Source organism: Muscardinus avellanarius (genome assembly GCF_963383645.1).
Source record: "Muscardinus avellanarius genome assembly, chromosome: 2".
Lineage (NCBI taxonomy): Eukaryota > Metazoa > Chordata > Mammalia > Rodentia > Gliridae > Muscardinus > Muscardinus avellanarius.
The window spans coordinates 169,922,462-169,927,585 of record NC_137787.1 but is presented as its reverse complement, the minus strand read 5'-3'; the positions used below and the strand labels follow the sequence as shown (position 1 = coordinate 169,927,585).

The window sequence follows — 5,124 nt, the reverse complement described above, 5'->3', positions numbered from 1 at the left end:
TATCCTTCCGTTCAAGCTTTGCTGAGATTTCCCCTCCATCATCTGGAGTCCCTCTGGTATTACCACGACTCCCTAGCTTGGGCATATTAGAGAAAACATATGTCCCTTCTCTTTCTGTGCTTGACTAATCTCACTTAACATAATGCTCTCTAGTTCCTTCCATCTTCTTGCAAATGCTATTTTTTTTTCTTTATAGCTGAATAGAATTCCATTGTGTGTATTTCCCATAATATTGCAATCCACTCATCTGTTGATGGAGATCTAGGTTGGTTCCATAGTTTGGCTATTACGAACTGTGCTGCTATGAACATGGGTATGCATGTGTTAACGTAGTTCTCTGATTTCAACCCCTTTGGAAAGATACCCAGGAGTGGTAGAGCCGGATCGTATGGTGGATCTATTCCCAGTTTTCTTAGGAATCTCCACACTGATCTCCATAGTGGCTGAACTAGTTTGCACTCCCACCAACAGTGTAAAAGAGTTCCTCTTTCCCCACATCCTCGCCAGCAATTGTTGTTGTTTGTTTTCTTTATGTTTGCCACTCTAATTGGGGTTAGTTGGAATCTCACCGTAGTTTTGATTTGCATCTCCCTGATGGCTAATGATGTAGAACATCTTTTCATGTATCTATTGGCCATTTGTATCTCTTCTTTTGTGAAATGTCTATTCATTTCAGTTGCCCATTTCTTGATTGAGTTGTTTGTTTTGCTAGTGAAGAGTCTTTTGAGCTCTTTGTATATTCTGGATATCAGCCCCCTATCAGAGTGGTGGCTCCCCAGCCCTTTTTAGTTTTTATTTTTGAAACAGGGTCTCGTTAGGTTGCTCAGAGTCTCACTAAGTTGCTGAAGCTAGCCTCCAACCCATGAGCCTCCTGTCTCAGCCTGCCAAGTACTGAGATTACAGGTGTGCTCCACCATACCCTATTAATTTTTTAAATATATAAGAAGAAAAATTCAGGTTATTTATTTGGTGATTTTCTATTCTTATTCTTCTTATGTGAGCATTCAGTGCTATGAATTTTCCTCTTAATACTGCTTCGAAGATGTCCCAGAGGTTTGGATATGTTGTGTCTCTATTTTCATTTGTTTATAGAAATTTCTTAATTTTATCCCTTACTTCTTCTATGACCCATTCTTCATTCAGCAGTGTGGTGTTCAATCTCCACATGTTTATGTGGTTACTCTGGGTCTTTTTTTTTTTTTTTTTTTTTTGGTGGTGGTACTGGGAATGGAACCCAAGGGCCTTCTACCTCTGGGCTACACTTCCATACATATTTTATTTTTTTTTTGGAAACAGGGTCTCTTAAGCCAGCTGAGGCTGACTCCGAACCTGTGCGATCCTCTTGTCTCAGCCTCCCAAGCGCACGGATTACAAGCATGCGCCACCACACACCCGGCTTGGGTCTTCTTATAGTTGATTTCTAGTTTCATTCCAGGGGAGTATGTCACATTTTTTTTAATGGTAGGATGCAGGATGTGATCTATTTTGGAGAAGATTCCGTGAACATCTACAGGGAAATGGATGGAATTGGAGAACATTTGCTAAATGAGATTAGTCACAAAAATAAAAAATTGGATGCTTTCCCTAATATGTGGAAGCTAGGAAGAAAAAGTGTCCTAGTAGGAACTCTAGAGGAAGGAGGAGAAACCAGAGATGAGCAAATAAGGAAGCTTAACTGGGGATGATGGGAGGGGCGAAGAAGGTCATTCCTTCATGTACATGATGTACTTTCACAAACATCAAAGTCAATCACTAAGCCAAACATGAGAAGGAGGGAGGGTGGGATGGAATGGGAATTGGGAAAGGGCTGAGTGATGTGTACATGTATGCCTCTGCCATCTTGTACTCCATGAAGATGTATGACTACAATGTACCAATAAAATAAATAAAAATTAAAAGAGGAAATCCAGGTTAATATATGAGTAAGGATGAGTTGAGGTCAAAGATGTGAAGCCTCTCAGTTAAACTGCATCACTTTCTACTGAACATTCAATAGGTAAGTCAAAGCACTTTTAGTAAAAGAAAATAAATTTGGAGTCACAAATCTCATATATAAAACATTTATAATTTGCTGGGCATGGTGGAGCATGCTTGTAATCCCAGCATTTGGGAGGCTGAGATCGGAGGATCGTGGTTCACGGAAAGCCTCAGCTACTTAGCGAGGCCCTCCGCAACTCAGTGAGACCCTGTTTCAAAAATAAAGAATAAAAAATAGGGCAGGGTGTGTAGCTTGGAGGTCAAATGCCCCTGGGTTCCATCCCTAGACCCACAAAAAATTTAAAAAAAAATTTAAATAAAGAATAAAAAAATAGGGCTGGGGATATAGCTCGGAGGTTGAATGCCTCTGGGTTCTATCCCCAGTACCGCCAAAAAAAATTATAATTTATCACTTTTGGCAACAAAAAAACATACCCACTTAACCACAATGACAACAAAAATCATTCAACTCTAAAAGAAGCAACCCTAAATAATGAAGACAACGTGGGGGGGGGGTATGCTAAAACAAAACAACAACAACAAACCCTTAATAAAGCATTTTATGATAGGCAAACTATGCCTCCGTGTACTTCTGAGAGGAGACAAAGACACCTGTTTCAAGTGTGAGGGCACTCAAACATCAGAGTACGGGCACAGGGGACATCGCTCATGCCACCTGACCTCAGCCAGCAAGAGAAGGAAGGGACCCTAGAAGCAGCTGACAGTGCCTGGAAGTCCTGTCTCATTACTGAGCAGTCAAGTTCATTCCTCTATGCTCTCCCACAGTGACCCACCTTCTCTGGAATTTGGCTCTTGCCCCTTCTTCTGGCATTGTCCCTTGACTACACTCCTTCATGGCTTCAGTGGAAAAGTTCTACTTGCCCGTCTCATCCACCCAAAAGCACGAAGCAGGCTTCACCACCACTTTGCAAGAAGAGAGCTACAGCACAAAGCCCTCCACCAGCTTGCATGGTCACACTGAGGGGCTGACAAAGCACTGGCTTTCCAATGCCAAGCAGCTACCTTGGGTTAATTCTCCTGAACCTTCTTTTGGCACATGCCCCATATACACAGTCCTCTAGGGAACATGCAGAAGAAAACACGTGTTCTCATGTCAGGATGGGAAAGAAAACCATGCAAAAGTCACTGTCTAAAAGGAGATGCGGACAGCCATGGCAGTGCATTGAGCTCCATAGAGACAGCGCCAGGGCATGTGAGAGCTGGACGGGCACTGGGCGACTCGCCGCCTCGCGGAGGAAAAACAACTAAACATGGGCAAAGGAGATCCTGAGAAGCCGAGAGGCAAGATGTCATCATGTGCATTCTTTGTGCAAACTGAGCAGGAGGAGCACAGGAAGCAGCACCCAGGTGCTTCAGTCAGCTTGTCAGAGTTCTCTAAGAAGTGCTCAGAGAGGTGGAAGACCATGTCTGCTAATTGAAAGGGAAATTTGAAGACATGGCAAAGGCGGACAAAGCCCGTTATGAAAGAAAAATAAAAACCTATATCCCTCCTAAAGAGGAGAAAAAAAAGGTCAAGGATCCCAATGCATCCAAGAGGCCTCCATCGGCCTTCTTGTTGTTCTGTTCTGAGTATCGCCCCAAAATTAATGGACAACATCCTGGCCTATCCATTTGTGATGCTGCAAAGAAACTGGGTGAGATGTGGAATAACACTGCCGCAGAGGACAAGCAGCTGCTAAGAAGAGAAGAGAGCTGCTAAGCTGAAGGAAGAGTATGAAAAGGATACTGCTGCCTGCTGAGCTAAAGGAAAACCTGATGCAGCAAAAAAAAGGGAATTGTTAAGGCTGAGAAGAGCAAGAAAAACAAGGAGGAGGAGGAAGAGGAGGAGGAAGATGAAGAAGATGATGAATAAGTTGGTTCTAATGCAGTTTTTTCTTGTCTATAAAGCACTTAACCCTTCTGTATACAACTCACTCCTTTTAAAGAAAAAAATTGAAATGTAAAAAAAATAAAATAAAATAAGAAAATAAAAAATAAAAGGAGATGGAGGTCAGGCATGGTGGCACATGGCTGTAATTCCAGTAATTGGGAGGCTGAGACCGGAGGGCAGACTCAACAATTTAGCAAGACCCCATTTTGAAAATAAAATATAAAAGAGGCTGGGGTATAACTCAGAAGTAGAATGCCCTAGGGTTCAAAACCCCACTGCCACCAAAATAAATAAATAGCCGGGCGTGGTGGCGCACGCTTGTAATCCCCGCGCTTGGGAGGCAGAAACAGGAGGATCGCGCAGGTTCGAAGCCAGCAGCGCGCGCTGGCTTAGGAGACCCTGTTTCCAAATAAAAATGTAAAAATAGGTCTGGGAGTGTAGCCCGGAGGAAGAAGGGCTTCCAGGAACCTCAGTACCACCAAAAAAATAAAATAAAAATAAAAATAAATAAATAAATAAATAAAAGGAGATGGATTTTTGCAATAGAGTTTAAAAATTTGTAGCCTAAAATGTCAAAGGAAGAATTACTGCTGGAGAGAATTATCAAGTGCTCTTAGGATGAAGGATCTAAAGAATATCTTTATGGTTTAAAGAACCACAAAATTTCTGAACATGAAACAATAATGGATGAATGTGACTTCCAAGTTAAGAATTTCTGAAGTCAGGAATGGTGGTGCTCTCTCGTAATCCCAATATTTGGGAGGCTGAGACTGGAGGATATGGGTTCGCAGACAGCCTCAGCTACTTAATGAGGCCCTTTGCAACTCAGTGAGACTCTGTTCCAAAATAAAGAATAAAAAAGTAGGGCTGGGGGGTACAGCTCGGAGGTAGAATGTCCTTGGATTCCATCCCCAGCACCGCAAAAAAAAAAAAAAAATTCTTATCAATAAAGAATATTATAGAGTAAAAATTATAGATAGGTGAAGTCTTTGGAGACAAAGATACTTAAAATATTGAAATATAACATTGGCTAATTGAGTGATGTGTGTATATATGCCTCTACCATCTTGTACTTCATTAAGATATATGACTACAATGCACCAATAAAAAATAAATAAATACAACATGAGATTAAACCAAAAAAATAAAAGGCACTTCTCCTTATCAATAAGAAAACCAGTAACCAGTGGGAAAAGTATATGAGAAGGGTGTTCACTGAGGGGAAACCCAAAGAGATATATAAAGAGATATTCAAC

General features: G+C 41.5%; 1 pseudogene across 1 annotated transcript; it reads left to right on the top strand.

Moving 5' to 3' along the window:
* The first annotated feature begins 3,248 nt into the window (after positions 1-3,248).
* LOC308258388 (high mobility group protein B1-like) lies at positions 3,249-3,850 on the top strand (annotated as a pseudogene). Its single transcript has one exon. The product of its transcript is annotated as a high mobility group protein B1-like (transcript).
* The last annotated feature ends 1,274 nt before the right edge of the window (positions 3,851-5,124 follow it).